Here is a 24,270-nt window from a genome sequence, read left to right on the forward strand (position 1 = left end):
TCTTGTTTAGATCAACTCTTGGTCAAACTGACCAGACTTAGGTACATTTTCAAACATCAAAACTCTAAAAACTTATTACACCAACAATCTCACACTTTTTATGTTTGATAATTTTCTTAAGTTAGGCATTGGACTTTAGGGTTCTATGCAAAGCTAGGAGATTCTAAATATTTCCAACTTAAGGTTCACTTTCCCCCTTTGACACATGTCAAAAATATAAATCACCTAAGATCCACCTTAAGCTTTGCACAAACAATGAGTTTTTATTTTGAAAACATTTAAAAATAATTTTAGATAAAGCATTTGTTTTCAAAAACTATTTTTGAAATAAGAATATTTCTAAGTTCTTCAAGTTTTTTTTTAAATAAGTACTAAATACTAAAAATTTCCAAAAATTTCAAAGTTTTTTAAAAATCTTTTTCAAAGAATTTTAAAAATAAATTTTCAAATATTTTAAAGAATTTTACATGTATTTTCAAAACATTTTCCAAAAAGTTTCCAAGCATTTCTAAGAATTTTTCAAAAGAATTTCTAAGTATATATTTTTTCAAAAGAATTTCCAAATATATTTTTTTTCAAAAGAGTTTCCCAATAATTTTCAATGACTTTTTAAAATGAATTTCAAGATTTTTCAAAGGAATTTCTCAAAGATTTTTTTAAAACCAATTTTTCAAAAAATTTTGATCTTTTGATCAGAACTCTCGCTCAACCGGATACATCCTTAGGAATCCTTATTAAACTCAAGGAAAACTACCTATATTTTTTAGAGGTTGATCCAAGTCAAAAGAACAATTAAGGTACATTTTTTAAAATATTTTCAAAGCATTTTTCAAAGATTTTTCAAAATTATTTTTCAAGAACTTTTTTTTAAGACTTTTCAAAATTTTTTCATAAATTTTCAAAAAGTCTCTAGATTTTTCAAAGCATTTTTTAAAAGGAATTTTCCTTTTCAAAGAATTTTCAAAAACATTTGAATAATTTTTAAAGTTACTTCCCCTTAACCTGATCCCCTGGTTATCCTTATTATCCACAAAAAATTCTACCTAAGTGTTTAGGGGACTTGGTTCTAATGTTGACCTAGGGATTTTATATCTAAGTGTTGGTCAACCAATTTTCAAAGATATATAAATTTTTTAAAAATTTATCTAAGTGTTGATCCACCTTAGGGTTCTTTCCCCCTTTGAATTTAAAAATTTAGGGGACTTGGTTCCAATTTATCAAAGTGTTGGAAGTTGCTATATCTCATCATTGGTGGATTAAAAGTTGAGCTCATTAGGATTCACTATTTCTTTGCACCTCCAACATTGAGATAATGAACTTCCTCATCCTTAGCCTTCTTCCATTGTAGTCGGAACTCAAAATTGGTGTCAAAAATGTATAGAGATTTCATAATTGAGCATGAGAGAAGAAAAAAATATGTATGGAAATAATGAAATAAACTCTGTATTTATAGATTTTGGAGAGTAATGGATACTAAATCATAACAATTAATAAAAAAAATGGTTAAATGATCTCAACTATTGAAAAAAATATTTAAAAAATCCTCTCATTTATCCCCAACGGCAAGAACAACTCATTCCAATGTTCAAACGTAGAAAACAAAACAAGAAACCCTAAATTGGCTAAATGAACTAGCGATTAACCACCAGTTTGGAGATTATTTTGGCTGGAATCATAATCGGGCACTCGCCCGACAAGCTAGTTATGATTTTTGACCGAGAACTAGGTCAATGGGTACACAACCCACTTTAGTTAGAAATATAAAAAAATACAGGATTTTATTATCAAATTGGGTATTTGGTCTAGTGGTATGATTCTTGCTTAGGGTGTGAGAGGTCCTGAGTTCAATTCTTGGAATAACTCAATTTATATATTTTATTTTTTTTTATTCCTACAATTATACTTGAATTTCTGATATTAGTTAGTCTGGGTAGGAATGGCAATTTCCCCTGTATCGGGAATCTGATATCTGACCCGAATGGAGGAGGGTATGGAGGTAATTTTTATACCCGATTAAATAATCGGGTATTCGGGTATGGAGATGGATGTTATAAAATCCTACCCATACCCTACCTATATATATATAATCTCTGTTAAAATTTTGAAGCGTGCTTAAGAGTTGGCACTTCTATATATTTATATTATATTATATATAAAGTTATAAACCCTATAAGGCCATACCTGTGCGGCTGTGTTGGAATTTCAAAGCGGACATTTCCTTTTCTCTTGAAGTTGGTCGAAGCCTCAACGACGTGAGAGCGAATAAGCGAGACGAGGAAGACGTTGCGGAGGCAGGGATTAAATAGTTCAAGCGACTCAAAAGTTTGTCCTTGCTTCCAACTCCACCTCTGTTTTGGATGAAATGGAGCAACCATCTCATACTCTTAGTTCATCGAATACTATTTAGGGTTTAGGGCTGTCAAGGTATTTTTTTTATAATGATTTTGACTTTTTACTTTTATTTGAAAATAAGAGGCCAAAGATGAGAAAGGTTAATGATTATTCCATATATATGTAGTTTGAACGAGAAAGTCATTATTGTTTTCCTTATGTTATCTTTTCTTTTCATTTTTAACATACATTACAACATCATATTTAGGTCTATAAAATGAACCCAGTAGATCCTACAATAGAAAATGAAGTGCCACTATCTAACGTAAATCATGAGGTTCCACAAATTTTTGAAGAAAATAATGAGGTTCCACAAGATCAACCAAATATGGCATTTGTTGCTGCTGATGGTTCTCCTAGTACTGATGCTTCTCCTAGTGCAATAGGAACGAGAAAGTTAACATCTGATGTTTGGAATCATTTTTGTAGAAAGAAAATTAATGTAATGGATATGGTTGTTAGAGTGTATACTAAAAACGTAGCTTTTTGTAAACATTTATTTTGAAATAAAGAATCACATTGGTCAAATGTCTACGTTTATGCTAAGTGTAGTTGTTCAATTAATTTATATTGTAGATAACATGATGTGTGATATCACACACAGAAGATCATGTTATCAGTTCTTTATAAATTATAAGCAGTAGCTCACAACTAAGATGGATAGGAACAAACTATTGAAATAGTCATAGTGTAATTTGATATTAGTTTATCTTAACTATAAAATTACACTAGTACACTCTGAGTGTATTGAGCAGGACCATTTAAGGAAAGTTCATTTTATACTGACTTAATAAAAGAACAAGATCTTTGTTATTATGGAAGCATGTGCTCTTAATCCCGATATAGTAACAAACACATGTATATAGTATTTATTTCTTTGACTTATCAAAGAGTGAGATTTAGCTTGATAAATCAAGAGGCCCGATAAGTTGGGAAATGATATTACTTATAGTGTATGTTGTTGATTATAGAAGGAAACTATATCCTAGTAATCTAGGTTGATAATGTCCCCAACAGGAGCTCATAAGGATTGTCATGTAAACCCTGCAGGTGGACTTAGTCCGACATGATGATAAGGTTGAGTGGTACTACTCTTGGACTAAGATATTAATTAAAATAAGTTGTCAGTAACTCATTTAATTAGTGGGCATTCAACATCTTAAACACAGGGAGATTAACACACTCATAATAAGAAGGAACCCAAAATATAATTTGAGATTGGTGCGGTTGTTCAATAATAATTCTTTAGTGGTATAAATTATTATTGATGAAATTAAGTTGGGTGTTCGGGGCCAACACGGGAAGCTTAATTTCATCGGGAGACCAAAACCAATTCCTCCTCTCGGCCCCAATCGTAGCCTCTTATATATAGAGAATTATATCCACCAAATACCTACCTTCTTACCCAACCATAGGTGGCCGGCCAAGCAAGCTTGGAGTCCAAGCTTGGGCCAGCCAAGCCATAGGTTGAGCCAAGTAAAGGTGACCGGCCCTGGCTTAGAGGCCAAGCTTGGTGTGACCGACCATGTAAAGAATAAAAGGGATTTTATTTAAAATCTTTCCATATGTGGAAGCCATGATTTTAAAAGAGAGTTTAAAATTTAAATCTTTCCTTTTATAGCTTTCTACAAAAGATTAAAAGAAATATTAGATATCTTTCCTTATATGTAGTTAAAAGGAAGATTTTAATTTTAAAGAAAATTTTCCTTTTTGGAAATCATCCACATGTTTTAATAGAGATATTTTAATTTATAAAATTTCCTTTTATAACCAACCATGAAGGGAAAAATTATTAGAGAAATTTTAAAAATTTCCGGAAACAAATAAGGAAGTTTTAATTTTGTGTTTAAAACTTGCCTTATTTGGAGCACATGAGGTGGCCGACCATGTAAAGGGTTAAAAGAAATTTTTAATTAAATTTTCCTTATTAACCAATGGTAAGGAGAATAAAGGAATTTTAATTATAATTAAATTTCCTTATATGCCAAGACCAAGGAATATAAAAGAGGGAGTAGAGGTGCCTCACCTCACAACATATCTTCTAGTATTCCCCTCCTCTCTTCCTTGGTGTGGCCGGCCCTATATCCCTCCTCTTCTCTTCTTCTTTAGTGGCCGGTGCATCCCTCTCTTGGAGTTCTTGTTGGTGGCCAGTTCTTGCTAGGAGAAGAAGGAGAGAAAGGAGGCTTTGCTCTTGCATCCCTTGGAACTTGAAGGTTGGTGGCCGAAACTTGCAAGAAGAAAGGTGTCTTGGTGGTTCTCATCTCGGTAGATCGTTGCCCACACAATGTCTGAGTTAAGAAGAGGAATACGATAGAAGATCAAGAGGTTGTTACTTACAAAGAAAGGTATAACTAGTAATTATATTCCGCATCATACTAGTTTTTCTTTATAAGAATTTTGAAATACCAAACACAAGAGGCTAGTGATTCTAGGTTTCGAATTTGTGTTTCTTTTCTTTTTTGATCTTGTGATTCGATTGTTCCTTTTGGTTAAACCTAGGGTTACTATAAGGAAATTAAATATTGAATTTCATTAAGAGGTTTTGTCGAGACAGTGGTGGATGTTCCCATACCCAAGAAGGCCAAGTGCCTCGTCATGTTTGACCTGGGAGCCGATTTTCTGAAATAAATATTTAATTAAATTTGTAACACAAGCATATTTGGATCTATAATGTTAAGTATCGTTTGTGATCTAAGTCTAAACCTTTAAGAACAGATAAGTTAAATTTGGAATCAATAATGTTAAGTTCTGTTTGTGATTCCATATTTAATTTCTAAAGAACATAATAGGTTGTTAGGTATGGTTCAGGACTTGTACAAAATTTTTATACAGGGGAATCGGTACGATATTCCCAGTAGCAACCAACAATTGGTATCAGAGCTAGGGTTTGCCTCTGTGTGTTTGGTTTTCAGTTTAATTATGCACATGTCATACATAATTTAGGCAGGATAATAGTAGGATATGCTAACTCTGTGGTTGCAGGCTCCAACTATTATGACTTATGGTTATTGTGTATGATTGGACCCTTGGACATGTCAAGGGAATTTTATTGTGCATGATTGTATTTAACTAATACAGCAGGATCTGTATTAGCCCTTGGATTTTACATTTATGTTCGATCTAGACTTGACGTGCATTCCCTTGTGGAATATAGGATCGATGTATGTAAAATTTTATTTTTCTATAGTGGATCGTATCCTTGCGAGGCGTGGTGCTATTGGAGGACCAGAGGTGCAGCAAAAAGGGAAGCTCGATGGACCCGATGACATGAACCCTAGGGCTGGCAGCACGCGAAGGACAGTGATGGAGGCCATAATAGTTGGAAAATTAATTTTCATATTTATTACTTTTGTTTACTGTGATGAGTGTGATGTGTGCTTGCTAGGTTAAAATTCCTCATCTTAAATTACTAAGTGGGAGAGAGATTAGTAAACAAATTCCACTCCCCATTACTGGTTTGTAAGTAATGCAAACAAACTTGCGCGTTGACTCTGAGTGCCTTCCTCCATATCGGATGAGTTTGTTTACGGATCACTAAATCAAACTTCCATTTTGGATGATTATAGGAAATTAATTAGGAGCGTGTGATCTTCCCCATCGGAAGGGGCACAATCTTATTTAATGGACTAAGTATCAAGTAATGGTTTACACTTAGGCACATTTAATAGTATCCTCCCCATCAGAGTCACTGCTATTATTTGTGTGACCGAAGGGAAACCAACTATTAATTTTATTTGTCATAAAGTTAGGTTGACAAGAATAAAATTAATGGGTAAAACCTCCTCTTACAAATGTTTGATTTTGTATACGTCCACACTATCGTGGCATGCAAAATTCACGGTGATTTGAGGTGTTGGTAAATTTAAATAGTATTGTTTGAGGAATCAATATTATTCTAAATTTAGAGTCTTGACCAAAGTTTATTTTGTGATTCTTAGGATGTCTTTCAATCCACTGGCTATTATACTAAAAGAGAACAAACTTACTGTTCCCAACTATATAGATTGGAAAAGAAACATGGACATTGTCTTAACTACTGAAGGCTATAAATTTGTACTGTTAGAGACCTGCCCTGAAGTGCCTAATAGTGATTCTAGTGAAGAGGAGATTGAGTATCATAAGAAATGGGTAAAAGCATATGAGATGGCGCGGTGTTACATTTTGGCTTCAATGTCAAATGCGATGCAACATCAGCATCAGGACTTGCCAACTGCTTATGATATGATGAACAATCTCAAGGAACTCTTCGAACACCAGAGTCGGGCTGCTAGTCAAGAGGCAATGATAAAATTAATGGCATCCACCATGTCAGAAGGGGCACCCGTAAGGGATCACATCTTGAAGATGATGGCTTACTTAAACAAGATACAAGTCCTTGGAGCTGAAATCGATGGGGAAACCCAGGTCGATATTATTCTCCAAATGCTACCCAGAAGTTTTGAGCAGTTCCGCCTGAACTATAATATGAATAAGAGGATGTATTCATTGGCAGAACTACTGACAGAACTTCATGCAGCAGAAGGGTTATTTCGTCAGAATTCTCAAATTCACTTTTCTGAAAATGGTTCTACTTCTAAGTCGAAAGGCAAGAAAAAGAAGAAATAGGCTGGCTCAGCAAAGAAGGTGAATAAATCTCTAGGTACTAGACCAAAAGCTGGAATGAAGAAGCCGAAGGGCAAGTGCTTCATCTGTAAGCAATCTGGACATTAGAAGGCAGACTGTCCTCGTAGGAAAGAGAACAATAAAGGTATATCTCATTCTCTAGTAGTTGAAACATGTTTAGCGGTGTTATCTACCAGCACCTGGTGTGTAGATACGGGAGCCACTGATCATGTCTACAACTCTTTGCAGGGGTTCCAGGAAACCCGACGACTATTTGAAGGAGAGATAACCATCTACATGGACAATGCTACTAAGGTGGCGGTTGTTGTAGTGGGAGACATCTACTTATCATTTGATAGGAATAAAAGTTTGGTTTTAAGAAATTGTCTTTATGTACCCAGTTTCAGAAAGAATTTAATTTCAGTTTCTAAACTATATTTGGATGAATATTTTGTTTCTTTTAATAACAATGTGGTTATCAAGAGAAATAAGGTTATTATCTGTTCTGGTACATTGGTTGGCAATTTATATACTTTAAATCTAATTTCTCCCACAAAGCAACAAATGAAAATTAATAACACATCTTCTAATTCTAATAAGAGAAAGGAACCTTCGGAAATGAACCAAACATATCTTTGGCATCTAAGGCTTGGTCATATTAACTTAAGTAGGATTCAAAGGCATATAGCTGATGGACTCTTGGGTTTATTAGTGGTGGAAAACTTTCCAACCTATGAATCTTGCTTAGAAAGTAAAATGACTAAGAGACCTTTTAAGTCAAGGGGTATAGAGCCAAAGATGTGTTAGAATTGGTTCATTCTGATTTGTGTGGTCCTATGTCTAGCGAGGCAAGAGGTGGTTTCGAATACTTTGTCTCTTTTATAGATGATTATTCGAGATACAGATACATTTATTTGATGCGCCGCAAGTTTGAGTGCTTTGATAAGTTCAAAGAGTACAAGGCTGATGTGGAGAAACGTCATGGTAAAGGTATCAAGACACTATGATCTGATCATGGTGGGGAATACCTCTTAAGAGAGTTTAGGAATTACTTATCAGAGGCCGAGATTCAATCCCAATTGTCTGCATTTGGTACACCCCAACAGAATGGTGTGGCAGAACGAAGGAATAGGACTCTTATGGAAATGGTTAGATCGATAATGAGTTATTCAAAATTACCAAATTCATTTTAGGGATACGCTCTGGAAATGGCAGCGCACATTCTGAACTTGGTACCTTCTAAATCAGTATCCTCTACTCCCACAGAATTATGGAATGGGTGAAAGCCCAGTCTGAGACATATTCAGATTTGGGGTAGTCCAGCACATGTGCTGAAAGCAGATGCCGATAAGTTAGAATCTCGTATAGAAGTTCGCGTGTTTGTGGGTTATCCTAGAGGAATGGAAGGTGGTTTATTTTATAGTCCTAAAGATCAGAAGGTCATTGTTAGCACCAATCCCCGATTTTTAGAAGAAGACTATATAATGGACCACAAGCTCATAAGTAAAATTGTTCTAGAAGAAATTAGAGATGACACGTCTACTTTAGTACCAATAGTACAAGATGAAGTATCACAAGAAACTACAACACGTGTCACAAATGATGCACAGTTACAGACAGTGCCTCGTCGTAGTGGGAGGATTGTTAGGCAACCTGAAAGATTCATGTTCTTAGGAGAGTCTTCGGACTTGATCCCCGGTGAACATGAACCTGATCCCAAGTCGTATGACGAAGCACTCCAAGATAAAGATGTAGTATCTTGGCAAAGAGTGATGAATTCTGAAATAAAATCTATGTATTCTAAAAAGGTCTGGGAGCTTGTAGAACCACCAAATGGTGTAAAAGTCGTTGGATGCAAGTGGATCTACAAAAGGAAAAGAGGGACAGATGGGAAGGTTGAAACCTTCAAAGCAAGGCTTGTTGCGAAAGGATATACTCAGAAAGAGGGAATCGATTATGAGGAGACCTTTTCACCGATAGCTATACTTAAGTCTATCCGGATACTCTTATCCATTGTCGCTCATATGGATTATGAGGTTTAGCAAATGAATGTCAAGACAGCTTTCCTTAACGGAAGTCTTGAAGAAAACATCCATATGAAGCAACCAGAGGGGTTCATTGAAAAAGTCAAAGAGCATCTAGTGTGCAAGTTCAATCAGTCCATTTATGGACTGAAGCAAGCTTCAAACTCTTGGAACATCCAGTTTAATAAAGTAATCTAGTCATATGGATTTCTTCAGTGTCCGGATGAGTCTTTTGTATACAAGAAGTGTGATGGAAACGTGATTGTATTTCTTGTACTATACGTAGATGACATTTTATTAGTTGGAAACAATATTAAAGTATTGTCGGAAGTAAGGATATGGTTGTCCAAACAATTCGATATGAAGGACTTAGGAGAATGCGCACATATTCTTAGGATCAAAGTAATAAGGGATCGCAAGAAAAGGATGTTGTGTTTATCCTAAGCTTCATATATCGATACAATCCTTACTCGTTTTAGCATGCAAGACTCCAAGAAAGGTTTTCTATCTTTCATGCATGGAGTAGTTTTATCTAAAGAGATGTCTCCGAAGACATCAAAGGAAATAGAGGACATGAAGGCAGTTCCTTATGCTTCAGCTGTAGGAAGCCTAATGTATGCTATGTTGTGCACGAGACCGGATATCTATTTTGCCGTGGGCATAGTTAGCAGATATCAAAGTAACCCTGGACAAGGACATTGGACTACTGTAAAGCATATATTAAAGTACCTGAGAAGGACTAGAGATTATATGCTGGTTTACCAAGCAGATGATTTGCTCCCTGTGGATTACACAAATTCTGACTTCCAATCAGATAGGAACAATAGTAAGTCTACATCAGGCTATGTGTTTACTTTAGGAGGTGGAGTCATTGCATGGAGGAGTGTTAAGCAGAAATGCGTTTCTGACTCAACCATGGAAGCTGAGTATGTGGCAGCATTTGAGGCAGCCAAAGAAGTTGTATAGCTTAGGAACTTCCTAATGGACTTAGACGTGATTCCTGATTTGCCCAAAATTATCACAATTTATTGTGATAATAGCGGTGCAGTAGTAAACTTGAAGGAACCACGAGCCCATAAGGTGAGTAAACATATAGAGCGCAAGTACCACCTGATATGAGACAACGTAAAGTGAGGAGAAGTTGTTGTCACCAAGATTGCATCAGCGGATAACCTAGCAGATCCTTTCACTAAGGCCCTTCCGGCGAAAGCTTTCGATCGGCATGTTGAAGGAATGGGAATCAGATGTATGGCAGCATTTATGACAGCATAGTCTTTTAGTATAAGTGAGAGATTGTTAGAGTGTATACTCAAAGCCTAGCTTTTTGTAAATATTTATTTTGAAATAAAGAATCACATTGGTCAAATGTCTACATTTATGCTAAGTGTAGTTGTTCAATTAATTTATATTATAGATAATATGGTGTGTGGTGTCACACACAGAAGATCATGTTATCGGTTCTTTATAAATTATAAACAGTACCTTACGACTAAGATGGATTGAAACAAACCATTGGAATAGTCGTAGTGTAATTTGGTATTACTTTATCCTAACTATAAAATTACATTAGTACACTCTGAGTGTATTGAGCAGGACCATTTAAGGAAAGCTCTTTTTATACTGACTTAATAAAAGAGCAAGACCTTTGTTATTATGGAAGTGTATGCTCTTAACCCGATATAGTAACAAGCACATGTATTTAGTATTTATTTCTTTGACTTATCAAACGGTGAGATTTAGTTCGATAAATCAAGAGGCCCGACAAGTTGGGAAATGATATTACTTATAGTGTGTGTTGTTGATTATAGAAGGAAACTGTGTCCTAGTAATCTAGGTTGATAATGTCCCCAAGAGGAGCTCATAAGGATTGTCATGTAAACCTTGCAGGTGGACTTAGTCTAACATGACGATAAGGTTGAGTGGTACTACTCTTGGACTAAGATATTAATTAAAGTGAGTTGTTAATAACTCATTTAATTAGTGGGCATTCGACATCTTAAACACAGGGAGATTAACACACTCATAATAAGAAAAAAACCCAAAATATAATTTGGGATCGGTGCAGTAGTTTAATAATAATTCTTTAGTGGTATGAATTATTATCGATGAAATTAAGTTGGGTGTTCGGGGCGAATACGGGAAGCTTAATTTCATCGAGAGACCAAAACCAATTCCTCCTCTCGGTCCCTATCGTAGCCTCTTATATATAGAGAATTATATCCACCAAATACCCACCTTCTTACCCAACCATAGGTGGCTGGCCATGCAAGCTTGGAGTCCAAGCTTGGGCCGGCCAAGCCATAGGTTGAGCCAAGTAAAGGTGGTCGGCCCTAGCTTGGAGCCCAAGCTTGGTGTGGTCGGCCATGTAAAGAATAAAAGGGATTTTATTTAAAATCATTCCATATGTGGAAGTCATGATTTTAAAAAAGAATTTAAAATTTAAATCTTTTCTTTTATAGCTTTCTACAAAAGATTAAGAGAAAGATTATATATCTTTCCTTATTTGTAGTTAAAAGGAAGATTTTAATTTTAAAGAAAACTTTCCTTTTTGAAAATCATCCACATGTTTAAATAGAGATATTTTAATTTATAAAATTTCCTTTTATAACTAACCATGAAGGAAAAAATTATTAGAGAAATTTTATTTTAAAAATTTCCGGAAACAAATAAGGAAGTTTTAATTTTGTGTTTAAAACTTACCTTATTTGGAGCACATGAGGTGGTCGGCCATGTAAAGGGTTAAAAGAAATTTTTAATTAAATTTTCCTTATTAACTAATGGCAAGGAGAATAAGGGAATTTTAATTATAATTAAATTTCCTTATATGCCAAGACCAAGGAATATAAAAGAGAGGTGCCTCACCTCATAACATATCTTCTAGTATTCCCCTCCTCTCTTCCTTGGTGTGGCCAGCCCTATATCCCTCCTCTTCTCTTCTTCTTTAGTGGTCGGTGCATCCCTCTCTTGGAGTTCTTGTTGGTGGCCGGTTCTTGCTAGGAGAAGAAGGAGAGAAAGGAGGCTTTGCTCTTGCATCCCTTGGAGCTTGAAGGTTGGTGGCCGAAACTTGCAAGAAGGAAGGTGTCTTGGTGGTTCTTATCTTAATAGATCGTTGCCCACACAACATCTGAGATAAGAAGAGGAATACGATAGAAGATCAAAAGGTTGTTGCTTACAAAGAAAGGTATAACTAGTAATTCTATTCCGCATCATGCTAGTTTTTCTTTGTAAGAATTTTGAAATACCAAACACAAGAGGCTAGTGATTCTAGGTTTCGAATTTGTGTTTCTTTTCTTTTTCGATCTTGTGATTTGATTGTTCCTTTTGGTTAAACCTAGGGTTACTATAAGGAAATTAAATATTGAATTTCATTAAGAGGCTTTGTCGAGGCAGTGATGGATGTTCCCATACCCAAGAAGGCCAAGTGCCTCGCCATGTTTGACCTAGGAGCCGATTTCTGAAATAAATATTTAATTAAATTTGTAACACGGGCAGATTTGGATCTATAATGTTAAGTATCATTTGTGATCCAAGTCTAAACCTTTATGAACAGATAAGTTAAATTTGGAATCAATAATGTTAAGTTCTGTTTGCGATTCCATGTTTAATTTCTAAAGAACACAATAGGTTGTTAGGTATGGTTCAGGACTTGTACAAAATTTTTGTACAAGAGAACCGGTACGATATTCCTAGTAGCAACCAACAAAGGCAATTTGCAATTACTATGAGAAACCCCTTTCTGGCAAGAGTGAACATGGGATAACACATTTGCGTGAGCATTTCAAAATTTATCCAAGATGAATTGTTAGTGATATAAGGCAGAAAATACTAATTAAAGAGAAAAACAAGGGAGATTTTATTATTAAAGGCTTTCAATTTGACCAAGAAGCCTCAAGGTGCATGCTTGCTGAAATGATAATTTTACATGAGTATCCATTAACAATAGTGGAGCATCATGGATTTCGTAAGCTTTTAGTAAGTCTTCAACCTTTGTTCAATGTTCTATGTTGCAATACCATTAAGAGTGATATATTGAAAATGTATGACTATGAAAAGACAAAAGTATTGAGCTTGTTGGAATGTAATAAAGGTAGGATTGCTTTAACTAGACATGTGGACTGCATCTAATCAAAGGAAGGGATTTTTTGCTTTGACAGCTCATTTCATAGATGATAATTAGACTTTGCAAAGTCACATTTTGAGGTATACTTTCTGTTTGTCACTCAAATATGCACTATTTTTCATTTTTTTTAAGTTTTTAATTGAATAGATACTTAAATATATGCACTATTTGGTTTGCATTATATAGGTTTGCTTATGTTTGCTCTCCATATACTTTAGAAGTCCTTGTTAATGTGATAGTTAAGTCTATGATGGATTGGAATATTGATAGGAATATATCCACCATTACTGTTGATAATTGCTCCACTAATGATTCTCTTATAAACAATGTGCTGCATAGACTTGATCATTCTACACTTATGCTAGAAGGGTCTTTATTTCATATGTGTTGTGTTGGTCCCCGTGGTTATTTTGGTGTGATCAACCAAGTTAAGTTAGGTCCTATTTTATTTTGATCCTAGTGTTTAAGAGTGTAGGAGGTTAGGAGCACAAGAAGTAGAGTGGAAGACGTAGCTAGCGAGAAGGATGGCACGGGAAGGGAGCCGATGAGCTCGGTACATCCGAGGGACGAAGTGCTATGAAAGAGTACACCGGTGGATGAGAAGAACGTACGTGACGTTCGAGGGACAAGAAGCCGGAGCAGAAATCTGCTCGAGGAGAAGGTCAAAAATTGGGTTTGGGTGAGCCCTATTATGGTTGGCCGCAATCACCCAGGCGATCGGAGCAGCGGAAGAGCGAAAGAAGCTGATGAAGATTGCCGGAGGCGCCCTCAACAAGGGTTGAAGGTGCCTCCGAGGCACGCCCACGCATCCGCCACCTTCAGGTGGAAGGCGCCCTCCATAACCATAGAGGGCACCCTCCATAAGTATGGAAGGCGCCCTCCATGAGTATGGAAGGCTCCTTCTGCCAATCAAAGTAGTCGTTCGTAGTGGATAAAGTTTTATCTATTGCGTCTTGCTGGAGGCACCTTCCAAGCCCTTTGGAGGCGCCCTCAAGCTACGAAAAAGATTTTTCAGAAGCTATAAAAAGACCCCTGGACCTAAAAAATATATATCAACTCTAGTTCTCATTTCCTAGCACATTCCAGAGCTTTTGAAAAGTGTAATAGGCTTCTTCGCCTATACGAAGGAGATCTTTTAGCGCTTTCCTTTGCCTTGGATTAACAACCACCTAGGTTGTAACCAAGTAATTTCTTTGTGTCTTTCTTTATTTAATAGTTGCTTAACGTCATTTATATAAGTGTGATACTAATCTGAGTTGAAGATCAAGGAAGGGTTTTATTTTTCTATGTCAGGCAATTCACCCCCCTCTTACTTGCCCTGTTGTGCCAACAAGTGGTATCATAGCCCAACCACCTCATAAGGACTAACTGCCGATTGAAGCATCAAGATCAAAGACGATGGCTGGACCGATAATCTAGCCATCAAAATTTGAGGGAGAATTTACACCCTGAAAGAAACAAATGGAGGTATTCTTCAAAACCGACTTTGAAATATTGCTAATAATTAAATACGGTTTTGTAGCTCCAAAATCCCCCAACGAGAAGAAAAAGAAGAATATCAATGGACCAGAAGGAGTAAGTAGACTTCATAGCAAACGGACAAGCCAAGTTCCACCTACTCAGCGTACTTTCACCCCAGGAAGTAAATCGAATCAGAGATTACAACTCAGCAAAGGAACTTTAGGAGAAGTTCCTGGAACTACATGAAGGAACTTCCGAAACAAAGCTTGCAAGATGGGACGTGCTCCAGAATCAACTGACAAACCTCCGGGTGGAAGAAGGAGAGTCAGTAACATAATTACATGGAAAATTCAAGGAGCTAATCACCGGCTTATCAAATCTCGGAGAAATGGTAATGAACCGAGACGCACAAAGATATGCATTAAATACGTTCCCAAGAATACCTGAATGGACATCTATATTAGACTCCTACTATATATCCAAGGATCTCGAGGTAAGCACTTTAGAAAGTCTTTTCTCTACTTTCAAATTACACGAATCTCAGTGTACAGGACAAAGAAAAGGACCGAGTGAAAACGTTGCCCTAAAGGTAAGAACAAACGATTCAGACTCCGAAGAATCAATTGATGAAAGCGAAGCAGTCCTAATGGTAAGGAAGTTCAATAAATTTATTCAATCTAATAAATTTAAATCACAGGCAAAGAGGGATTACCGAACAAAAGGAAGGTCTGATGCTACAACTGTAATGAAGAAGGGCACATCAAGGATGACTGCCCAAAATTGAAGAAGAGAGACAAGGAGAAAGATAAGTCTAAAAGACCAACATCTTCTAAAATAAGAATCTGTAGGTCACATGGGATGAATCATCATCCTCCGATTTCGAGGTCGAAGCTTTCTCCGGACTAGCTTTACTGGCCAACCACCAAGTAGAAGATGAAACCAGCTCGGAGATGAGTATCGATGAAGGGGAGAATCAGAAGAAGGAAGCTATGATGAAGGGAGAGCATCAGAACATGAGATAAGTCAGGTACGCGCTCTATCTCCGAAGCAGTCTTTTCAGTTTATTAAGATTCTTTCTAAAGATTTAGTCAAATTAAAAAAAGAAAATACTGAGTTAAAATTAAACTTAGTAAAGACATGTCACTTAGACTTCTTTAACAATTTAGAATTAGAAAATGATAAATTGAAAAGTCAATTGAAAGTTTAAAATAACATGTGTGTTTTAAATTAACCAACTTTCAAAAACTAAAATTTAGAAATTATGGTAAAATCAATTGGTACATAAGGAAACACCAGGGATAAATTAGGAAATTTTCAAAAAATCATGTACCCCCCAAATTTTTTATGAATCTAGTAGGAAGGAATCTATATTGGGTTCCAAAATCATGTTTAAACTGAATTTTTCTTTGGGAGAAAAGGAAATTAAATGTTTAATTCTTTAAGAGACCTTCTCTAGAAAATGGTTGATGATCCAATAACTAAGAAGGCTTAGTACCTCGCCACAGCCTAGAAGCTAATTACTGAATTGAATATTTAATTAACAAATTGATAAGCATGTCAAATTTATACTTTCAATATCTGTCAATCATTTCAATTAATTTAGCAAAATTATAAATTTTTAACTTATTTTCTTAAACTCAAACTTGTTGTTAACCTTACTAAAATTCTTTAAGTACCCTAGTTTTTTTTTTATATGATCAAAGGGGAGGAAAAGGTACAAGTTCAAGGGCGGATAAGGGGTTAATTTTTTTTCAAATTTGAATTCTGCTAACTCTATCAGTTTGAATTTGAATTATGTTTTTGCAATTTCTTTGATTGCAAACTTATGCTTAGAATGTTTGTTTTGCAATTTCTTTTATTGCAACTTGTTCGTTTTTAGCCCTAACTTGAACTTGGACTGATGCACATTAAAAAGGGGGAGATTGTTGGTCCCCGTGGTTGTTTTGGTATGATTAACTAAGTTAAGTTAGATCCTATTTTGTTTTGATCCCTGTGTCTAAGTGTGTAGGAGCTTAGGAGTACAGGAAGTCGAGCGAAAGACGCAACTAGCGAGAAGGATGGCACGGGAAGGGAGCCAACGGGCTCGGTGCATCCAAGGGACGAAGTGCTGCGAAAGAGTACACCAGTGGACGAGAAGAATGTACTTGACGCTCAAGGGACGAGAAGTCAGAGCGGAAGCCTGCTCGAGGAAAAGGCCGAAAATTAGGTTCGGGTGAGCCCTATTTCGGTTGGCCACAATCACCCAGGTGATCGGAGTAACGGAAAAGCGAAACAAACTGATGAAAATTGCCAGAGGCACCCTCAACAAGGGTTCAAGGTGCCTCCGAGACACGCCCGCGCCTCTACCACCTTCAGGAGGAAGGCACCCTCCATAAGCATGAAGGGTGCCCTCCATAAGCATGAAAGGAGTCCTTCATGAGTATGGAAGGTGCCTTCGGCCAGTCAAAATAGTCATTGCAGTGGATAAAGTTTTAACCACCGCGCTTCGCTGGAAGCACCCTCAAGCTATGAATAAGATTTTTCAAGGGCTATAAAAAGACCCTTGGACCTAGGAAATATGTATCAACTCTAGTTCTCATTTCCTAGCACATTCTTGAGCTTTTGAAAAGTGTAATAGGCTTCTCCGCCTATACGAAGGAGATCTTTTAGTGCTTTCCTTTACGTTGGATTAACAACCACCGAGGTTGTAACCAAGTAATTCCTTTGTGTCTTTCTTTATTTATTAGTTGCTTGACATCATTTATATAAGTGTGCTACTAATCTGAGTTGAAGATCGAGAAAGAGTTTTATTTTTCTATTTCAAGCAATTCACCCCCTTTTGTCGGCCCCGCTGTGCCAACACATTGTGCTGCTCATATTTTGAATTTAGTTGTCCAAGACAGTTTGGATGTCATTGCACCTAGTGTTGAGAAAATTCATGAAAGTGTTGCATATTGGAGATCATCTCCTAAAAGAGAGCAAAGTTTGATGATGTGGCATGGATAGTAGTGCACAATATGAATGTTAAAATTAGTTCTTGATTGTAAAACTTGTTGGAACTCAACATATTTGATGCTCATATCAACTATATCTTTTAAAGATGTGTTTGCTTGTATGAGATTTCGTGATTCATCTTATATATGTTTTCCAACAGAGGAGGAGTGGTTGTTAGCAAAAGAAGTATCTCAAATATTGAAAGTCTTTTATTCCGTGACTGAATTATTTTTTGGAAAAAAGTTTCCCACGACAAATATCTTTTTTCCTAAGGTTTGTGAAATTAAAGCTTCATTGTTAAAGTGGGTCACATCTCCTAATAAGGTTATTTCTTCTATGGTTGAATGAATGCTTTCCAAATTTGAGAAATATTGGTCTAATATTTATGGAATTATGGGAATAACTACTATTTTAGATCCAAGATATAAGTCAAAGTTGGTGGAGTATTGTTTCAAAAGAACACAGGGAGAGATTGACTTTAAAGAACCTTTTAGAAGGATTCAAAAATGTATTATGATTTGCTTGAGGAATAGACAAATAATAATGGTCATGCTAGTGTTGAAAAAAGATCAATGGAGACTAGATTGCATACAAGTACAGATGATTTTTTGGATAGTTTTGATAAAGAAGTAGTACTTGAGTGTGACATTAATACTGATCTGAAGACCGAGCTAGATCATTATTTAGAAGATAAAGTGTTGCCGAGAAATGTGAATTTTGACATATTGGAGTGGTGGAAGACCAATGGAACCAAATATTCCACTTTGATGAGGCTAGCACGAGATATACTTGTCATTCCAATATTGACTGTGGCTTCATAATCTGCATTTAGTACAAGTGGTAGATTGGTAAGTTCTCATCGAAGCAGGCTTCATCCGAAAACCATAGAAACATTAATGCTTGCTCAAAGTTGGTTATCAAATGAGAAACAAGGTAATATAAATTGCAAATTAGTTTTTATTATTTTTTGTATGAAAATATTCTTCTTTTATAATCTCCGATAATGATTTATCTTTTTCATTGAATTTTGTAGCTAAGTTCACAAGAAACAAAAGCATATTACTCTTCAGTCGAATATGATGAGGATACTATTGATGTTGATAGGGTGAGTTTTTAATATAACTTAAGTTCAATAAATTTAATAATATTGGGTCAATTATTTATATTTTTCATTATTTTATATTTTTATAGGGTACTACAATATCAAGTGATGAAGAAGGTTATGATTAGTTCAGAGTTGAAACTGATCTATTTTGCTTTTTGAATGACGTTTAAATATGATTAAATCAGGAGTAACATATAGATGCTTAATATGTTTTTGTTGAATTATATTTTTTTGGGATATGATGTGAATTCTAATATACTTTTGGGATATAATGTGAATTCTAATATATTTTTGTTGACCACAAAGCTGCAAGTTTGGTGGCTTCCTCATAGTGAAACTTTTAAAATCTTTTCTATTAACTACAACTTGAAACTTTTTGTTCTCATAGTGATTTTATTTAGAAGGGGGTGCCATGGTTTTAGCAGATGGTAGCGTAGACTGTATTAATGAATTAGACAAAATGATGCCTAAAGATAGGTAAATGTCTATTGTAATGCACTTAATTGCTTAACTTTGATATCTGATAAATATAATAATCTATTTTGTTCTAAATTTAATGTATCAAGCTTGAAAAATGGCTTGCTAACTTAGAGAAGTCCTATGCCATTTTGTCTTAGTACTTTTTGACAATTGATATAATATAGTCATCAACTCGTATTTTATTTCTTGTTATGCAGTTAGAGATGGTTGAGGAATGTCTTTCACAAGATATGGATTTGAGTGGATTGTTGCTTCTTTACTCGTCCCCTGGTGATGCTGAAGGGATAATAAAACTAGCGTCTCTTACAAAAGAACAAGGAAATAATAACATTGCATTTCTTTGTCTATTCATGCTAAGTAAAATGGAAGATTGCCTTTAGTTATTGGTAGATAGGTAATTTCGTGTTGTGCTAGTTATGAGACAATTTGTTTTCTATTCTATCTCATACTTTTTTTTGTCCTGTGAAAGTTTGCCTTCTTTTATTAAGGATCTATATTTTACGATAATCGCAATATCGCATTCCAAAAGCTGCACCGATGGCAAGGTAATATCTTCCAAGAAAAGTATTAGAAATTGTATCATTTGGAAAAAAGATCTTAGTAAGGCATGTTTCTTTTTTCTTCACCAATTTTTTATGAATAGCTTGCTTTTGGTTAAAACATATGGTAGGAAAAGTAGGTTATATTTATTTAGATGTATTAAAGTTTCCTTTGAAATTTCCTTGTTAGGTTGCTAACTCTATTTCCTAACTCTTTATTCATGCGAAGGTCAATCCAAAAGTTGCTAATTCTTTGGGTGATCCTGAAGAAGTATGTACCTGATTTGATGACTAATAAATTGATTTAGACTTATTCCCAATAGCAACTGAATCACAATCACAAGTAGTAAGTCCTCTTCTGAGTAGATTCCATTTTTTTTTAATAAGAATTGTAGATAGTAAGAGGATGATGGGTAGGGTATGGATACCCGATCATCCGATGGATATGGCAATGGAGATGAAAGTTAAATACTTGATGGGTATGGGGATGAATATAATAAATGGATATGAGTACAGAGAATATGAAATCAGACCCAAATCCGACCCATTGTCATCCCTAAGTCCTAGCACAAATATCAAACTTAAATATTATAAACTTCAAGATATTGAATATTGACTAATAGCTTTCTAAACATTATTATTAAATTGGGTATTTGGTCAAGTGGTATGATTCTCGCTTAGGGTGTGAGAGGTCCCAAGTTCAATTCTCTGAATACCCCAATTTAGATATTTTACTTTTTCTGATTTCTGCAATTATACTTGAATTTCTAATATTACTTAGTCCGAGCACAAATATCAAACTTAAATATTAAAAATTTCATATTGAATACTGACTAATAGCTTTCTAGATTATATTATTAAATTGGGTATTTGGTCTAGTGGTATGATTCTCGCTTAAGGTGTGAGAGGTTTCGAGTTCAATTCTCGGAATATCCCAATTTTATATTTTACTTTTTCTAGTTTAATTCTCGAAATACCCCAATCAATTTATATATTTTAATTACTTTTTCTGATTCCTACAATTATACTTGAATTTCCAATATTAGTTAGTCTGAGCACAAATATCAAACTTAAATATTATAAACTTCAAGATATTGAATGTTGACTAATAGCTTTCTAGATTATATTATTAAATTGGGTATTTAATTTAGTGGTATGATCCTTGCTTAGGGTGTAAGAGGTCTTGAGTTCAATTCTCGGAATACCCCAATCAATTTATATATTTTACTTTTTCTAATTCCTACAATTATACTTGAATTTTCGATAGTCTAAGCACAAATATCAAACTTAAATATTATAAACTTCAAGATATTGAATGCTGGCTAATAGCGTTCTAGATTTTATTATCAAATTAGGTATTTGGTCTAGTGGTATGATTCTCTTAGGATACTACTCCAATTTATATATTTTACTTTTTCTAATTCCTACAATTATACTTGAATTTATGATATTATACTTGAATTTCTAATATTAGTTAGTCCGAGCATAAATATAAAACTTAAATCCTGAGTTCACTTCTAGGAATACCCCAATCAATTTATATATTTTACTTTTTCTAATTCCTATAATTATACTTGAATTTTCGATAGTCTAAGCACAAATATCAAACTTAAATATTATAAACTTCAAGATATTGAATGCTGGCTAATAGCTTTCTAGATTTTATTATCAAATTAGGTATTTGGTCTAGTGGTATGATTCTCTTAGGGTACTACTCCAATTTATATATTTTACTTTTTCTAATTCCTACAATTATACTTGAATTTATGATATTATACTTAAATTTCTAATATTAGTTAGTCCGATCACAAATATCAAACTTAAATATTATAAACCTCAAGATATTAAATACTGACTAATAGCTTTCTAGATTTTATTATCAAGTTGGGTATTTGGTCTAGTGGTATGATTCTCGCTTAGGGTGCGAGAGGTCCCGAGTTCAATTCTCGGAATACCCCAATTTATATATTTTACTTTTTCTGATTCCTGCAATTATACTTGAATTTCTAATATTAGTTAGTCCGAGCACATATTATAAATTTCATATTGAATACTGACTAATAGCTTTCTAGATTTTATTATCAAATTGGGTATTTGGTCTAATGGTACGATTCTCGCACAAAGTGGTATGATCCTTGCTTAGGGTGTGAGAGGTCCCGAATACCTCAATCAATTTATATATTTTACTTTTTCTAATTCCTATAAAATTTTCAATAGTCTGAGCTCAAATATCAAACTTAAATATTATAAACTTCAAGATATTAAATGCTGGCTAATAGCTTTCTAGATTTTATTTGGTCTAGTGGTACTCCAATTTATATATTTTACTTTTTCTAATTTCTACAATTATACTTGAATTTATGATATTATACTTGAATTTCTAATATTAGTTAGTCCGAGCACAAATATAAAACTTAAATCCCGAGTTCAATTCTGGGAATACCCCAATCAATTTATACATTTTACTTTTTCTAATTTCTACAATTATACTTGAATTTTCGATAGTCTGAGCACAAATATCAAACTTAAATATTATAAACTTCAAGATATTGAATGCTGGCTAATAGCTTTCTAGATTTTATTATCAAATTAGGTATTTGGTCTAGTGGTATAATTCTCTTAGGGTACTACTCCAATTTGTATATTTTACTTTTTCTAATTCCTACAATATACTTGAATTTATGATATTATACTTGAATTTCTAATATTAGTTAGTCCGAGCACAAATATCAAACTTAAATATTATAAACTTCAAGATATTAAATACTGACTAATAGCTGTCTAGATTTTATTATCAAATTGGGTATTTGGTCTAGTGGTATGATTCTCGCCAATTATACTTGAATTTCTAATATTAGTTAGTCCGAGCACAAATATCAAACTTAAATATTATATATTTTACTTTTTCTAATTCTTTTAATTATACTTGAATTTTCGATAATCTGAGCACAAATATCAAACTTAAATATTATAAACTTCAAGATATTGAATGCTGACTAATAGCTTTCTAGATTTTATTATCAAATTAGGTATTTGGTCTAGTGGTATGATTCTCTTAGGGTACTACCCCAATTTATATATTTTACTTTTTCTAATTCCTATAATTATACTTGAATTTATGATATTATACTTGAATTTCTAATATTAGTTAGTCTGAGCACAAATATCAAACTTAAATGTTATAAACTTCAAGATATTAAATACTGACTAATAGCTTTCTAGATTTTATTATCAAATTGGGTATTTGGTCTAGTGGTATGATTCTCGCTTAGGGTGCGAGAGGTCCCGAGTTCAATTCTCGGAATACCCCAATTTATATATTTTACTTTTTTCTGATTCCTACAATTATACTTGAATTTCTAATATTAGTTAGTCCGAGCACAAATATCAAACTTATATATTATATATTTTACTTTTTCTAATTCCTACAATTATACTTGAATTTTCGATAATCTGAGCACAAATATCAAACTTAAATATTATAAACTTCAAGATATTGAATGTTGACTAATAGCTTTTTAGATTTTATTATCAAATTAGGTATTTGGTCTAGTGGTATGATTCTCTTAGGGTACTACCCCAATTTATATATTTTACTTTTTCTAATTCCTACAATTATACTTGAATTTTTGATAATCTGAGCACAAATATCAAACTTAAATATTATAAACTTCAAGATATTGAATGCTGACTAATAGCTTTTTAGATTTTATTATCAAATTAGGTATTTGGTCTAGTGGTATGATTCTCTTAGGGTACTACCCCAATTTATATATTTTACTTTTTCTAATTCCTATAATTATACTTGAATTTATGATATTATACTTGAATTTCTAATATTAGTTAGTCCGAGCACAAATATCAAACTTAAATATTATAAACTTCAAGATATTAAATACTGACTAATAGCTTTCTAGATTTTATTATCAAATTGGGTATTTGGTCTAGTGGTATGATTCTCGCTTAGGGTGCGAGAGGTCCCGAGTTCAATTCTCGGAATACCCCAATTTATATATTTTATTTTTTCTGATTCCTACAATTATACTTGAATTTCTAATATTAGTTAGTCCGAGCACAAATATCAAACTTAAATATTATATATTTTACTTTTTCTAATTCCTACAATTATACTTGAATTTTCGATAATCTGAGCACAAATATCAAACTTAAATATTATAAACTTCAAGATATTGAATGTTGACTAATAGCTTTTTAGATTTTATTATCAAATTAGGTATTTGGTCTAGTGGTATGATTCTCTTAGGGTACTACCCCAATTTATATATTTTACTTTTCTAATTCCTACAATTATACTTAAATTTATGATATTAGTTAGTCCGAGCACAAATATCAAACTTAAATATTATAAAACTTCAAGACATTGAATACTAACTAATGGTTTTCTAGATTTTATTATTTTGGTCTAGTGGTATAATTCTCGCTTATGTGTGAGAGGTCTTGAGTTTAATTCTTGGAATACCCCAATTTATATATTTTATTTTTTCTAGTTCTAGAATTATACTTGAATTTCTGATATTAGTTAGTCTGAGCACCAATATCAACTTTAAATATTAT

The 24,270-nt window shown here is 34.0% G+C and overlaps 3 non-coding genes across 3 annotated transcripts; all 3 read left to right on the top strand.

The window, feature by feature from the left end:
* Positions 1 to 21,581: 21,581 nt before the first annotated feature.
* Positions 21,582 to 21,653, top strand: TRNAP-AGG. The gene has a single exon. It is a non-coding gene; the product is annotated as a tRNA-Pro (tRNA).
* A 1,280-nt stretch (positions 21,654 to 22,933) lies between these two features.
* TRNAP-AGG lies at positions 22,934 to 23,005 on the top strand. Its single transcript has one exon. It is a non-coding gene; the product is annotated as a tRNA-Pro (tRNA).
* A 623-nt stretch (positions 23,006 to 23,628) lies between these two features.
* On the top strand, positions 23,629 to 23,700 carry TRNAP-AGG. The gene has a single exon. It is a non-coding gene; the product is annotated as a tRNA-Pro (tRNA).
* The last annotated feature ends 570 nt before the right edge of the window (positions 23,701 to 24,270 follow it).

This window comes from Zingiber officinale, chromosome 2A (assembly GCF_018446385.1).
Source record: "Zingiber officinale cultivar Zhangliang chromosome 2A, Zo_v1.1, whole genome shotgun sequence".
Lineage (NCBI taxonomy): Eukaryota > Viridiplantae > Streptophyta > Magnoliopsida > Zingiberales > Zingiberaceae > Zingiber > Zingiber officinale.